The following is a 17,921-nucleotide window of genomic DNA, read 5'->3' as shown; positions in this document are numbered from 1 at the left end:
TATATATATATAATATATATATATATATATATATATATATATATATATATATATATATATATATATATATATATATATTTATATATATATGTATATATATATATATAGATATATATATATATATATATATATATATATATATATATATATATATATATATATATATATTATATTTATAGTAAATATACATATATAAATGGATGTATGTATGTGTGTCTGAATGTGTTTGTGCCACACTTTTGTCTTTAACACATCATCAAAAGTTAAAGGGGAACTTTCACTTAATGACTGTTTGTACCCTGGCCCTAATTTAGTCGAACTCTTGTACGATGTGCTAATTAGTTCCACCGAATACACCATGCCTTAATCTCAGACATCTCGAAAGCCTTTCATAGGGTGCTATTGATGCAGATGATGCGAAATATTTTCGTTCTTGTGGTGGACGGGGGCCTACATGAACGGCCACATACACCTTTTAGGTAGTTGTGTTTGGAGTCAACAAGTCTTTTGTCAACGAAGACCCATTTGTTAATTTTTATATTACTAGTATGTTTTTAAAAGATTTTAACTATCAGACAGGCTCTCTTTTTCCCTCTCCTGATGCTGCCTCTGCCTTGCCTATTCCTGTCCAGGTAACCGCTGCCCCGGGGGAGTCTGATAATGGTGCCCAATCTACGCCCTTGGATGAATGACTTCATGTAATGTTGCAACAACCTGTACGAAGATCCAACAGGATTGCAGCCAGAAGGATTGATAGGGGAGAGGGGTATCACCTAGCTGTTGTTAACTACCCTCTTCTTCATCTGGCCCATTAACGAGCTAACGACCGTTGTCAACGATCTTCAACGTCTCTTGTTTTTTAAATTTACCTCTGTACTTGTCGTAACGTATTCTTCATTTGGACTGAAGATGAACCCAGGGAAGGGTTCGAAAGCTTTCTGTAAAGTCTTCAAAATTATACACAGACTTTTTACACTTTGTATTATTGTGGACCCTTTAGAACATTATATATACTCTCGTGATAGAGAGTTTTTCCCTACTATTGATAATTTTGTCAAACAACTTAACTTAGTAATGCTCAGCAGCGTTGTATTTACTCAGAACAGATTAGTTAATGTGAGTAATAGTAAAAACGAATTAATGTTGCCGCCTTCAAAAGGTCGATTAGTCTCTTGTACCTAAAGTACCTCCACATCACTAACATGCAAAATGGAGTCAATATTTTAATAACTCTCTTTCAACAGGATTTTTGAAGCCTGGGGTTGAGGGCTATAGCCAAGAGAGTAGTTGGTAGGTGCAGAGCATGTATTGTGACCTTAAAGATTCTTCTACAACAACCACCACCTCCATCCCTCATGACCGACCGACCACTCATGACATGTCCCTTTGACAAGGTCAGTGTAGACCATACTAGCCCTATCAAAGTAGAAGGTGCAGTGGGGCACATTTTGATCATCACCTATTTGGCCAGCTACACAATATACCTTACCTACCATAGCAGGCTGAACACTGATACCTTTTTCTTACTACTGCGAAGATTTACTGCCACCCACAGCGCCCCCACCACTGTGTACATCAACAATGTAATGACCTTCTGTGCAGCAAGTATCTTTCTGCAGGAGGTATACAACGAGGACGTTATTCAATAGCTCTTGTGTAGGATGGGGACAAAGTGGATCTTCCAGACTCCCAGGTCTCTCTGGAAAGGGGGATTTTTTGAATGGTTGATTGGGGTAGTCAAGAAGATGCATGCTACCACCTTTCAGCTTTATGTATTCCATGAAGAACAGCTTTGAATACTCATTAAGGATTCTGAGGCTGTTGTTAACAACCGCCCTTGATGTACACAGGGGACATGCATGGGGATGAAGCACTCACACCATCTCACCTCATAGGTGGAGATGTAGTTTGTCTGCTACTGCCAGTTGTCCTTCACGAGGACATGCATCAGACGTTGACCACTAGACAACTGCATCAACAGTACTTCAGACTAACTGAGACCCTCAATCTTTTCAAAGTTAAGTGTGCCCTGACAGCAAGGGGATAATAAAGTCGCTGCAGGTACTCTTCAAAGGCAAGGAGCACCTGTGAGCAGTACAACACATCGTCCCACTTGAGATCAATGCCAAGACAACGAGCGAGAAAAAGAAGGGAGCCAGGACAAAGACGGTTACAATGCAGCAGGAAATGGTGGGAGTCAGTCTGATAATTAGTGAAGAAGAGTTAAGTCGACACACTTACATACTCAAATATTAGTGATCATGAAACAGAGAGTGATAGGGATAAAGTGAGTGAGACAGTGAACGAAGTTGAGATCTGACCAAAAGGAAAAGCTGCTGTTGAACAGAGAAAAAGAATGTCGGAGTAGGTAAAAGACAATTTAGTGTAGTGTATGTTGTTAACAGTTGACAGGTAAACTATGAAAGAGTGCGGGTTGGGAAGAGATTTGAAGGTGTTAGGGTTATGCTTAGTATTTTGCTGTTGTGCCTTATGAGACTGTGTGGAGCGGTCCGCAGACAGCTTGAGCTGCACAAATTATGTTCATTACTAATGTAATTTTTTATGTCCATTATGTAACTCTTATATTGCATGAGACAAGCTTCCTCATTATGAAACTCCCGAAATGAGTATTGGGCAACTGATTGCTATAGCTAAGCAACCACATGACTGAATGACAAGTGAAACACTTCGCCACTATTAGATCTTAATGATCGCTATATGCATGTAATCTCTTGTTGCAATTCTGACCTTAATTGGTTGGTTTCATAGCATACTTATTTTATTTTCTATGATTACTGAATGAACTGTTTGCACAATTGATGACTCATTTTTGCGTTACCCTGATTGCTAACTCAGCCATGGCTACTTGTTGCCATGCCGGTCCTAAGCATGGATAAATGGAGAGGGTTGGGTCGGGCTCGTAACCTGCATCATAAACAGATAAAGCCAATAACAGAAACTGATACAGCTGAGGTTACGAATAATGGGCGATGTGAGCTTCTCTATGTGTAATGATTGCATTTTAACATACATATATATTCCATATATGTAAATAAGCCCATGACCCAAGGGGTCACTGGCAAGAACAAGGGGTGTGATAAGGAAAGATAAGGAATGCAAGCTAGACGCTGCCGCATTGTATCTGCGATGCCCTGGTTTGCATTTACCTATGGTAATCAAAATCATTGTCTTGTAAAACAGGTCACAGTGCCTTCGCCTGAGAACATGGTGACCTATAACCCACAGAGACAACCACGTGACTTCCTAGTCACATGTTCATCTGACGGTATGTTATGCTGAGCTAAGCTTTGCTCTACTATCTTTTGTAAATGCTTTGTAACTTAGATCTCTACTTCCACTCATTGAGACAAGTTCTCTGAACCACTTCTTCCTCTACTCAAGAGATGTAGTTTCACAAATATATGTTAATTTTGACAACTATGAGTTTGAAGTCTTCACCTCTATACTCAAAGAAGATACTAACGAAACTTAGAAACTCTCTCTGCAATCGATGTCATTCCAACAAGAATGGGAAGTAGACAACAAATACTTGCGTATAACATTGCAGGTTATAACATCCAACAGGGCTCCTTTCTATACATAGGCGTATCCCATATATACTGGTGGCAGCGCAACGTCTCTACGTCAACCGAAGCTTAACGAATCATTGAAAATGTAACATATCAGAAGTCAACAGAGAAAAGAGGATCTTCAAGCAACTTAGAGGCAACACAAGCATCCTACAAACACAAAGAAATGTCCTTCATTGAGACACATTCAAGAGGGCTATAACATCGTTAGTGAACGTCTTCCATTACATATCTTCAAGAAACAAACCGGACATGTCTGCAGCATCCGATCATCAATGGGAAACGAATCATTCAACAATCAAACAACGCATGATCAGAAGGCAACTTGAGAAATCGGTCAACTGCGGAGCAGGATGGGAAAAAGCGAGGCCGTGACGTCATCAAAACACTACGATCTTCCTCTTATATACCGCAGCTAAGTATAATTCTTTATTCATTTTGGTGTGTGACTTTGAGTGTTCTCCATACACAAAATCGATCGTCCATTATTCCTGGGGGTGAGTTATACGTTATTCTTAATCTTCCTTCCTTGCAGGAATCTATCTTCAACTACGGATTCTCGCCCTGCAGGCCTTTTTATCTTTGTTGCTAATTTTTTTCTTCCAGAAGTTCTCCGGAAATATCTTTATCATATTATCTGTTTATAATCTTATCATTTTGGGGGACTCCCTTATTATCTGTAACACATTTTTATTATCTTATATTGCATATGCGTTTACGCAGTGGACGAGTGTATTCATATAGATATTTCGATAGGATCGCTAGGAATCGTAGTGATAAGAAAAAAGCAAAAGTCACCACTGCAGCCAGTATTCTAGCACCGAGCAACCCTGTTGTTACTTTGGTAAGCGCAAGGTCTGCAATTGCTCCCTTTCAAGGCCGGGTCAACAGGTTCTTGCCTAAAAGTGTCGAATCTTGGATCTCGTCAATAGATGCTCATTTAAAAGCAAAATGCATCACTGACCCATCCGTACAATTACAGGAAGCTAAAAGTTTCATTGACTTTGCTAAAGGAGATGCAGGTTCGTACCTGAGAGGAGTCTCTTTCCAAGAGGCGGATACATGGGATGAATTTAAAATTAGATTACGAGCCATATAGGGCAGTGAAGAAGCCTTGGATGTAGTTTTAGCCTTGAGGAACATTCTTAATCTGGCCTCTATGACTCAACTTAATGTTGTAGAGAGGGCGGCACTAATTGCTGACCAGCTGAATGAATATCAGGATAGTTTGCGTAATTCCACTTGGGTTATGGGAAGGAATATGGCCATGAAAGATTTTATCAGGCACACATATTTAACCTGCATAACAGTTATGTTGCCCGAAGGTTTGTTACGATGTTTTGACAAGAAGCTAGCGCCCGACAGTCAGAACTAGACTTATATAAACAAATTAAGAAACATATGTCTAAGTGCACGGATCTGGACCCCTTGCTTACTCAAGCTTTTGCAAAGAATGAAAGTAAACCACAGCAAGTAAATATAGTCAATAATAACGCAGCAGGGGTAACATGTTTCAAGTAAGCGCACAGGGCATATGATTGGAGACTGCCAAATGCGTTATTGTTCAATTCATAACAGGTCCAGTCATTCTTACAATCGTTGCTTCTCACGTAACCAACAACAGAATGTCAAAAACATACAAACGGTAGCCAATGATAATAATAAGAATCCTCATTACTATGAGAAGAAACAGGCAAACAGTAACGCTGTTCAAAATCACAAACAAACAAATCGTGCTTCAGGAAATTCTGTTCCTGGGCCATCTATCCAAAACTCATAGAGTCAGTCGAATTTTCCGAGTGTGTAAAGCAAAGCAAATACCATGTAATTAACTCCAGCGGGGGAGAGAATGATGTTGGGTCATTCGTATCAACATCTTTTGAATCAAATAACAAATCTAATCATCTACAAGATCTATGCGAACCCAGAATTTTCCATATGAACCCACCACGACCGAATCCAAAAAAACCAGTGCAGGTTCCCTTAGACTTTCACCATATACATGGCTATCATCAGTAAAGATGAATTACATCCTACATTGCATGCCGTAAATTTAGAGCACCGACCCTTCACACTTTTTTTTTATTCCGGTAGTCCACGTAATATCATGGATTTGCGGACTCATCACCTGTTGTTTTCGAACTTCCCTATTGAGAAGTCCGGAGTGAGGCTCTCGGGTATTGGAAATAATGAATTAGATGTAGTAGGAGTAACTCATATTCAGTACAAGGTGGGTAAACGCATGTTTACCGATACCTTTATAGTTGTACAAAATATTGATATGTATCCAGCTGTAATTATAGGATGCCCGTCTATGGGCATTCAAAACATTACCTTAGCCCCTGCCAAACACGGTGTGTATATCAAAGGTTAATTCTATAAGTCTTCTAACACCTTAAAATCAGTTTTGGACAAAAAAGAGACAAACAATCAAACAGTAATGTACATTGAGGAACCAATCACTTGTCTCATGAATTGAATAATGACATTGTTCAAGCAACCCAACAGAATTCTCGCACACCCGTATAGCAAACTGCATGCAAATTCTCAAGACGAACGAACCTTCGAATATATTAGTGAGTGTAAAGAAGACTTTCCCTGGATCTGAAATGTTAATCCTTTCCGACACTCTGAAAATTAACGGACTGTCCGTAACACAAGCACTATACACTGTTGATTCACAGCAACAAGGTAACATTGAAGTCTGCAATCATTTGAATACCACTTTAGTGATCCACAAAAATCAACACATCGTGGATGTGGAAGTTTATAAGTATCGCATTCTTGCCATTGCTGAAATTAATCACGCTCAATCAGTTGTGGATGAATCCCTCTTACAATCTATCAAAAGTAAAATCAATAAAGTCATTCCAGAAGAGGATATTCAGCAGAAATCTTTTTATCTTTTAACTAAATATCATGATGTTTTCTCTACTACCGAGAGATCTTTGGGAAAAACGGATGTCATTAAACGCCAAATACGGTTAAAAGACAAGCTTAAAGTCATCTATGTACCTTCGTACCGACTCCCTATGAAATTCCAGAATGAGATCAATGATGAAGTAGGTAAAATGTTAGGAGGAGTCATTAGGAAAATCGAACAGCCGGTATAATTTTCCCACCCTTAAATCGTCCTTTTGTACCGAAAAAAGATCGAACCTAGCATATGCAATAGATTTGCCATCACTAAATGAGGAAACGATTCCCGATCGATTCCCAGTGCCATGTACTGACAATAATTTATCCTTGTTAGGAGAGAATAAATATTTCACCAGTTTGGACTTACTTAAAGGCTTTCACCAGATACCTTTAGAAAAAGAGAGTATCCCATACACCGCCTTCAGCACAGCCAGGGGACATTATGAATTTTTACGTATGCTTTTGGTTTACGTTGCGCCCCAATTACATTCACCATAATGATTAATATATTGTTCGGAGACTTGTTAGGGGATACCTTACATGCCTATATGGACGACCTTGTAATCTTTTCTAATACCTTAGAAGAACATTTACGTAAACTAGAGCTAGTGCTACAGAGACTAAGGCAACATAATTTAAGAGTAAAGATAACTAACGTGTGAATTTTTTCAAAACAGAACTAGTCTATTTAGGTTTTACAGTGTCTAGTCAAGGTCTTAAGGTAGTCCACGATAAGGTGTCAGCTATCCATAACTTTCCGATACCTACTAACGTCAAGGGGATACAGCAATTTTTAGGCTGTAGTGGGTATTACTGCCGTTTTATACGCAATTACTCAATTATAGCTGCTCCTCTAACCGATCTTGCGAAGAAGGGTGTAGATTTTATATGGTCTGAAAAGCACCAACAGGAGTTCGATGCCTTGAAAGAGGAATTATGCAGTTCACCTATCTTAAAATTTCCTGACTTCAGTAAGGAATTCTTTATTGCAACTGACGCCTCAGACCAGGGGGGTAGGGAGGGGTACTGCTTCAGCAATATGACAAACAGTTCTTCTCTTTAGCTTTTATTCACGTAAACTGAGACCTTCTGAAAGTAAGTATGCAGTAATAGACAAGGAAGGGCTAGCTATTATTAACTCACTAGTGCATTTTAAGTTCATAACATACGGCTATCCTGTCAAGGTTCTTACTGACCATAAATCCTTTAAAAGCTAGTCAGAGTCCCAAAAGAACTCGGTGGCATATGATCATTCAGGATTTTGGTGCTAGGATAGGATATTTACCTTAGAAAGCAAATATCATTGCTGACGCATTATCACGCAACCCCGCACCATCTTGTACGGAGCCATTACCTGAACTAGTAGATATATCAACATCCGTGCCTATTGTTAAAACTGTATCTGAACAGGAAGATCCGGGTTGGAGCGCTGAACTAGTACAGACTGAACAAAGAAAAGATCAGCAGTTAAAGTAAATAATAGATGCTTTGAACGGGAATCCTTAGGAAAAGGAATATGTGAAGCATACACAGCAGAATTATATAATGAAGGATAATATTCTGTGCAGGTCCGTGACACGGAAAACCCGCAACACCCAGCATGTGACTAACGACCAGGTAGTGGTTCCAGTCTCTCTTATACCATTCGTCTTAAACTTGGTTGCATTTGGCCAATTCCACCCTTACATGGTCATCCAGGGTTCTCTATCATGTCACAGAAAGCCAAATCATTATTTTATTGGCATACGATGCTTACAGATATAAAAAAAAAACAAAAAAACATAGCTAATTGTCGCACTTGTCAGGAAAACAAAGGGCACACTAAGACACCTGTCAGCTTGTTGGGTACTTATCCCGTGCCCCCAAACCAAACCCTTTGAAAGAGTACATTTAGATTTATTAACAGGATTTTACGAGTCAGACCGAGGAAATAAGCACCTCTTAGTGATAATAGATGTCTTGACTCGATATACAGAATTGATAGCACTAAAAACTAAAACCGCAATTGATGCGCTATGAAATTTTACGAGTGCTACATTTGTAAACATGGAATTCCACACATAGATCTCTGACTCGGGTGGAGAATTCATAATCATTTCCTTAACTCGTTGTGTGAATTCCTTTGCATCAAGAAAATCAATACCATGATTTATCACCCAGAGTCTAATGGATTAGTTGAGAGGGTAAATAGGAAGGTGTTAAACATATTATAGGTTACACTCGGGGTAATGGATCCCAACTGGGATATTGCCATACCTGCGGTTCTAAGTACTCTTAACCATTCATATCATGTATCTATCAAAATGTCGCCGCACGAGGCATTGTACGGTACCCCAGCTAGGACACCTTTCCATGTATTTACGCCTACAACCCATTTATCAAATCGCCTATGGGATGTTATGGAAGCAAGTGTAAGTCGATATAATACACTTCGTAAGAATTTAGAAGAATCACAAATCATAATGAAAAGAAGTCATGATAAAATCGCTAAGCCAACTAAATCATACGCAGTAGGCGATCGTATATATATACAAGTATATGTACGCAAGGGATTGAACTACAAGTTAACGCCTAAGTTTGAGGGCCGTTTAGCATTTTAGAAATATTAACGGCCAACAGACTAAAAGTTCAAAACATATCCTAACCTACTGCTGTAAAAACAATACCGTTGGCTCTTGTTCGCAGTTAAGGAAATGGGGTAGGAAGAAAGAGAGATAGAGAAGAGAGAGAGAGAGAGAGAGAGAGAGAGAGAGAGAGAGAGAGAGAGAGAGCGAAAAGAGAAGAATTTATATATGCCTATATATGAAAAATAACCAACAAAAAGTATCTATGAAACTTGCATGATAAAAGTATGAATATATAATATTTGTATGAAAATGTTTTTTTCTGTTTTGTATAAAAGTAGTTAATTCAAACATGAGTAATTACATATATTTCACTAATTGCAGGTTTCCAACAAGAAGCTTATATGGTTCGGAGTGGTATTGTTTGTTCAGACATTCTTGTTGTTTGGGAAGAGTGCTAAAACAAAAAATATACATTTTACACATGGCTCTATAATTGAAAGAACAGAGGACGTTTTCATTACAGCAAGCAATATAGTTCTAGAAGCTGATTTGTGAGCGATTTTCCTGCCAGATGATGTCATTAACCTAAAAAGCGACTTGTCGTGGTTTCCATTGAATCAGTTACATCATTGAATCAGTTACATCAACGTCATTTTCCTTTTAATCCAGAGATTTCGCTAGCTCAAACTTTAAGTGTTGCAGAAATGTTATCATTCGACTTGCAAAACAAAACTGCTGAAGCAGAATGTCTGGCTCGTGATCTGCTTATGTGAACCGTGAGACACAGTAGCCTAGAGAGACATAACCCGTTTATATTTGCTGCGCTCAACGTCTTTGGGTCTGTTGCAAGTTTAGGTTTAGGAATTTCAAATCGTCTTAAATATGATCAGTATAAGAATTGAATTTTTGCAACATGAAAAATGAATAGTTTTTCCGAAACTTCGTAAACAATCATCATCAATTAATCAACTTATGACTTTGATGAACGATCATTCTAGTAATATCAATCAGATGATGGAGGTGCAACACTTACTGGCAACATTAGCGTATTACAGTTCTAAGGTAGACCATATCCATACAAAAATTTCACAGTTTATCGAAAAATCAAAAGACTATGTGAAAGCTATCACGCTAGCTACAAAGTTGTTTTCTATCGCCACATCTTCTGCCTATCAAAGATTTAGCATTAACTTTAGAGAACGGACGAGAGAAACTGGGTTATGTTCCTTTGTTAGACGCGCATAAGATAAAATTTTATTATAGCTTAATATCAGTAAGTGTTGAGAGTTACAGGATCATGATTACCATTCCTTTTGATTCTTCTGGTGCTTGTCAATCTTACAAAATTGCACTGTTTCCAACTTTCATAACGAATAACTCATTACTAGTAATATCTAATCTGACGGGACACGTATTGATTTCCCCTAATAAGGAAACATTTACGGTTATCAGAGACCTAGATAGGTTCACTCACTGTTCAGATGCCATGGGTAATAAAGTTTGTACAGCTGACTCCTTTGAATTCCACCATATATCAGGGGATTCATGCGAGTTAGGTCTAGTGCTAAACGGCTCTCTCTCCCATACACGCGAAAGATGTCTAAAACAACTTTACCCTTTTGACGAGTATAAGTTCGCTTACAGGCTGAACAACGGATCGTGGATACGTTACGACAGGGAAGGATTTCACGTTGCATGCCCGGACAGATCAACGGCCTCTTCACGGATGTTCGTCACTGAGGACGGCTGCAGTGGAACAACACCCAACTTCACGGTCCGTGGAGTTAGCACCATCATACGAGAACGAGCTTACTTCGCGAATTTTTCATGGTCGAGTACTATCATCCCAGCTTTACCCCTTCCATACAATGCAAAAGTGGCCCATCAACTATCAAAACTGGCTAGTATGGACCAAACTTCAAGGACTTACCGTGTCGACGAGCATCTACGGTTCTGCACACTGCTGGCTGTGACATGCGTGTTGGTGGTGGTTTTAGTCACCGCTAACATATTTGTTTGGCGTAGGTTGAGGCAAACACGGATGGATCATCAACAGAACGTCGTACCATGCCCAGACAATTTTCCTGTTGCCTTTAAGGCGTTTGACTTTAGAAACACTTGCAATTGGCCATTTCATTTGACTTGGAGGAAAGTTGTTTGGAATTGTGTTTTGTGTGAAAAGCGGTTTGAACGCTGGCTAAATGTGTAACAGCAAACTCTGAGACATTGCATTCCACAGTAAAGTATGAGCAAGCTTAATTATCATTTATCATTCAATATATCTGGTAGCGCAACTAATGAAATCAATTGAATCAATATGTGTGTGTGTGTGTACGCACTAGGAATCTATATGATGTGCACACTTATCTGATCTATTTTGGAATCAGTATATACATTATTATATATATATAGATATATATATATAATAATATATTAATATATAACTATATATATATATTATATATATTATATGATTAGATATAATAGATATAGATATATCGATATCTAGTATCTATTAGATATATATTATATAATAGATAGATATATATATTATAGATAATATATAGATATATATATATAGATATATAGATATATAGTAATATATTTCTATATATATATATATATATATAAGATATAATATATATATATTTGTATATATAGTCGCATATCAATATATATAGTATATATATATATATATATATCAATATATATATATATGATATATATATATAGATAGAATCGATAGAGATGATTTAGATAGATCTAGATCATGATATATATATATATATAGATATATAAGATATATATATACTATATAGTATCATATATATAATATGTATATATATATAAGATATTCTATATATATATATAGATAAGATATATATATATATATATATATATATATATAGACATATATATATATAGCGATAGATATATATACTATTAATATATAATCTATATTATTACATATATATATATATATATCTATTATATAATTATATAAATATAATATAGATAATATATAGATCTATATATATATATAGCTATATATATATATCTATATATATATATATATATATATATATATATATATCTATATATAGATATAGATATATGATAGATATAGATATATAGATAGATATATATATATATAGATATAGATATATATATATAGAGATATATGAGATATATATATATATATATATAATATATATGATATTATGATATAGATATCTATAGATATAGTATATATATATAAGATATATATATATATAGATAGAGTAGATATATATACTATATATATATCGATATAGATATCATATATAGATATATATATATATATATATATCTATATCTATATATATATCTATATCTATATCGTATATATCTATATATATCTATATATATATCTATATATATCTATATATATATATATATAGTATATCTATATATATATATAGATATATATATATATATATATATATATATATATATATATAATATATATATGTATATATATGCTTATCAGGTAGCAACTATACTTAATCTGTTACCTTTTTATTTTATCACATTTTTGGTACCATTTAACCATATATGATTTTTTTTAGAATATAATTCTTATGTCATGCAATCATCAGCAGCACGTTGGTACTTTCTGTTGAATATGTATTATCATGACTAACAGTATATAACTATCATTATGTATGACATGTTATCTTTAATGTTAGTATGATATCATATGCATTTATCTTATACATGGATCTGTATCTTATTCTTTTACTTATGAGTATTTCTATATATCTGATTTTTTTTTTTTGCATATAGTCAGTTGAAAATTATTCCTTAACCACTTGCTGGTAACTATGACTAACTATATATTCATATTAATTTCTCTATCACACTCCTATGAGTCATATACAAATTAAGCTTTAATGTTCAGTGTTTGGTTTATAGCTGACCGAGCAATTAATGTAATGATTACATTTTAACATACATATATATTCCATATGTGTAAATAAGCCCATGACCCAAGGGGTCACTGGTGAGAACAAGGAGTGTGATAAGGAAAGATAAGGAATGCAAGCTAGATGCTGCCGCGTTGTATCCGCAATGCCCTGGTTTGCATTTGCCTGTGGTAATCAAAAGCATTGTCTTGTAAAACAGGTCACAGTGCCTTCGCCTGAGAACATGGTGACCTATAACCCACAGAGACAACCACATGACTTCCTAGTCACACGTTCATCTGTCTGTATGTTATGTATGCTGAGCTAAGCTTTGCTCTACTATCTTTTGCAAATGCTTTGTAACTTAGATCTGTACTTCCACTCATCGAGACAAGTTCTCTGAACCACTTCTTCCTCTACTCAAGAGATGTAGTTTCACAAATATATGTTAAGTTTGACAACTATCAGTTTGAAGTCTTCACCTCTATACTCAAAGAAGATACTAACGAAACTTAGAAACTCTCTCTGCAATCGATGTCACTCCGACGAGAATGAGAAGTAGACAACAGATACTTGCGTATAACATCGCAGGTTATAACATCCAACGGGGTTCCTTTCTATACATAGGCGTATCCCGTATATATGGTCCTGAGGATACTAATGAGGCCCAATCCAGGGTGGTCATGGACCTTGGTCCCTTACTTCGAACTGGCTCATATGATGCTTTCCTCCCAAACCCCCAAGACATTGGTGGGAGGAGGATGGTGGGAGATGGCCACAGAGGTGACTCACCAGAAGGGAGTCGGCCACCCTTCAACACAAAAGAAAGTTGTCGAAATGGATGTCTAAATGCGAGAACAATGTATATGACGGGAAGATCAAGTTTAGTGGCTCAGGAAATCAAGAGATACAACTTGGAAATTGGTGCCTGGAGTGAAGCTAAGTGGCTTGGATGGGGAAAAGTAAGAATAGGTGTGTTGTCCATCTATTCTGGTAAAGACTAGGGAGAACATGAGAGAGGTGTAGCAATAGCTTTGAGTAAGAAGGCTGAAAAAATGTTAGAGCATTATAAATGTATTGAAGAGAGAATAGTCATTTGCAGGTTGCGAGGTGAATATACAAACATCACCATTATACAGGTGTATGCTCCTACTGAAGAGAGTGGCGAAGAAGAGAAGGATGAATATTATGAATAGCTAACCGGAGTCATACAGAGGGTAAGGAGACATGATATGTTATTGCTGATGGGGGACTTTAGCATTAAAGTGGGAAGAGAGTAAGACAGCTTTCAGGGAACAACTTTAAATTTGGAATTTGAGTTAGAAATGATAATGGGAGAAGACTCTAAGAGATATATGGTGCATCTGGGTTATCTATAACAAACACAAATTTCAACTATAGATTAGAACACAAAACTACATGGGTGTCGCCAAATGGATTGGTAAATAATTTGATAGATTATGTTATTGTAAATCAGAAATGGACACCAGAGCTTTTAGGGGCTGCCATGTTGTTCCTTCTGACCATGAACTTTTAATCTACAAGATTAAAATAAAGTTAAAGGCCACTCAAGAAAAAAGAAGTACAAAGTTTGATGTAGATAAGTTGAGAAATGAGAATTAAACAACAGTATAAGGTGAAGGTAGAAGGCAAATTTGCAGTAATAATTGGTATGGATAATATGGATATAGATTCAGAGGGGTCTTGGGCATTAATAAGTTCAGATATTAAGGGCATAACAACAGAGGTGTTACGTTATAAGAGAAGTAACAGAACACCTTGGTTCAGTGATGTAGCAAGAACTTTAAGTGACGAGCAACAAAGGTTGAGAGTTCAAATAGAAGATGAACGAGACCTAGAGAAGAAACAACAACTAAAAAGACGAAGGAATAGAAAGCTGAGAGGACTAAGTGATAGGATGAAGCATGCTTAAAACATATTTTGGAAAGAAAGAGCTACCAAAGGTGAAGTAGCTATGGAAACTGATGAGAGCAGAGCTATGAGATTCTTGAGGAATGCTAGCCAGAAAAAGTTTTGAGGGAGTGATGACATGTTGGATGAAGATGGGAACTTGGTCACAGACAAAATGGAGAAAAGGAATCTGTTTGCAAGGTATTTTAAAAGACTTATACTGGTAGGGACGAGAGCATTGCTGATTTAAGCTAGACGGTGGAGGTACAAGAACGAGAGATTAGTGCAGAAGAGGTCAAAGCTGCCTTAAAATCTGTAAAAATGGAAAAACTGCTGGTGTGTGTGGAATAACCACAGAGATGCTAAAAGCAGGAGGACGATGGATGATAGAGGCTTTAAGAGTTCTTTTTAGCATAGTTTGGAGAAAAGAAGTGGTACCAAGTGACTGGAAAAAGGCAATTTTGATACCAATATATAAAAATAAGGGAAGCAAAAGGGAGTGTGGTAACTATCGGGGCATAAATTTACTGTCAGTCCCAGGGAAGATATTCATGAGAGTAATACTTAACAGAATAAGACCTATAGTAGAAGAAAAACTTGGAGAACAGCAGTGTGGTTTAGAAGTGGAAGGTCAACAGTGGATCAATTTTTCACCTTAAGAAAGATAACTGAGAAGAGACGGGAGTATGCAAAATGCAAAGCCAATATTTTGTGCTTTTATAGACTTGGAGAAAGCATATAATTCAGTATGGAAAAAGGGAATGTGGAGAGTGGCAGGATACTAAAGAACTGGTACCAAGGTGTGTGCAGCTGTGTACAGATGGATGGACAATAAAGTGACAGGTTCCCAGTTGGAAGTGGGCTAAGATAGGGATGTGTTATGTCACCCACCTTGTTTAATGTATATATTGACCACACAATGAGAAGAGTGCTGGAGAAGGAAAACAGAGAGGCTAGTATAGGTGGAGAAGTTTTTATAGATTTGGACTTTGCTGATGATATTGCACTGATTGTTGATATGTGGCTGGTGCTGGTAGGTATGGTAATGAGGATGGAGACAAGAGACAGAATTTTGGCTTGAACATCAGCACAAAAAAGAGTGAGATCATGGTTGTGAGTAGGGTTGACTGTTGGGCGCACATGGAAGATATGTCAATCAGAGGGCAGGAACTCAAGCAAGTTGAGAAGTTTGTATACTTGGGAAGTGTGGTAACAGCAGACAGAAGGCAAATTGAGGATATACAAAAAAAAAAAAAAAAAAAAAAAAAAAAAAAACTAGGAGCAGCTAGAGCTTTTGAAGTTCTGAGAGGAAATGTGTGGCCAAGGCACGAAATCAGCTTGAACACTAAGATGAGAATATTCAATGCATTAGTACTGCCAGTCCTGATGTATGGTTCGTCCACCTAGGCACTGACCAGAACAGAGGAGAGAAGGTTGGATGCTTTTGAGATGAAGCTGCTGAGGAGGATACTTGGCATTAAATGGGATGATTTTGTTAGGAATGAAGAATCAAGATAAGATCAAGGCAAATGCAGGCAGTATCAGGCTGAAGAGGGGAAAGCTGAAAGGGTTTGGGCATATTGAGAGGATGGATGAGAATAGAGACCCCAGGAGAGCACTGAGAGCAGTACAAATAGGAAGAAGACCACTGGGAAGGCCAGGGACGAGGTAGATAGACATAATTGTCAGAGATCTTGAAGATGAAATCCAGAACCTAGAGGAAGCGAAAGAAATGGCTCAGGATAGAGACAGACGGAGAGGAACTGTATCAGTCTTATGCCACTGGCCAGTGGCGGGAAGATAACGTAAAATAAAGTAAGTGATTGCTACCACTGATGTTGGTACTAGCAGTAATACGCTTTATGACGAACACTGAGTAGATTGTAAAATTCTTGAGAGGAATTCAGAATGCATTTTGTATCACTTTATTGCGTTGACCTTGCCTGAATTGTGTTCCATGTGTTACTGCTATTGCTTGATTGCTCCTGATATTGATCTGAATGATTTTTGTGATGCATTGCCATTGATAAGAGGTTGCGTATGTGCTTGAATTACTTTTTCATATATTTCATTGCATGTGCCTTGATGTGGCCTGTATTGCATCTCTGTATTGTATTGCTATTATGGTGATATTGCTAAGTTGCTTTCCATGTTGCTTTGATATTGTTTGATTTTGATTCAATTACATTTTGCCCATTTTATTACCACTGCCTGCATTGATTGAGTTACATTCTGTACATTGCTTTGCCATTTGTTGAGTGAATACTCAGTGTTGTAACTGTTTGTCATCGTGAGCCAGGCGCCCATCGTAGAGCTGTATACGCCTCTGGGCACCGACTCCCGAGAGACCATGCTCGCTTGCCCCGCCAATTGGCCCTGTTGCCTTGTTTTGGTTTTGGCCATCTTCCTTTTTTTTTTTTTTTTTTTTTTTTTTTTTGAAGGTGGAGAATGTCATGAATAATATGTGCACTATTTTTCCATGACCAGTTTCTGCCACATACGTAAGAACTTCCATGTATGACGATTGGCCACAAGAACGAGATGGTTCTTGATCGAATTTTGTTATTCTCTCGACATTTGTTATTTCGTTGATTTTGGAATCCACTAAAAGTTCACTTGGTTCTTAATTGTTTTAATTTTTTGACCACAGAAGAAACATTTTCAAAATTACGATAAAAGACTAGTTTGTCATCCCACGACCCGCTTATCAGAGTCAGGAGCGTCCTCTTCTCTCAGAGATAACATTCAAGACAGACGTGGTTAGGGGAACTCCAATTTACTGTTTTATCTGTGTTTCCACTTGAGAGATGTGAGTGACATGCAATACTGTAAGTAATCTGTGTTAATCTTTGCCATCGCTGACTCGACGTATTTAATATGTTTCATGTAACAGTGGAGTGGCTTAGAATCGCGATTGTCTATGTTTTTTGTCAGATATAGCAAATTTCGGTGTACCTTTGCAGAATCTCATGGCAGCATGTCAACACCTC

The sequence above is a fragment of the Macrobrachium nipponense genome, chromosome 11 (assembly GCF_015104395.2).
Source record: "Macrobrachium nipponense isolate FS-2020 chromosome 11, ASM1510439v2, whole genome shotgun sequence".
NCBI classification, from domain to species: domain Eukaryota; kingdom Metazoa; phylum Arthropoda; class Malacostraca; order Decapoda; family Palaemonidae; genus Macrobrachium; species Macrobrachium nipponense.
This window is presented reverse-complemented; position numbering follows the sequence as displayed.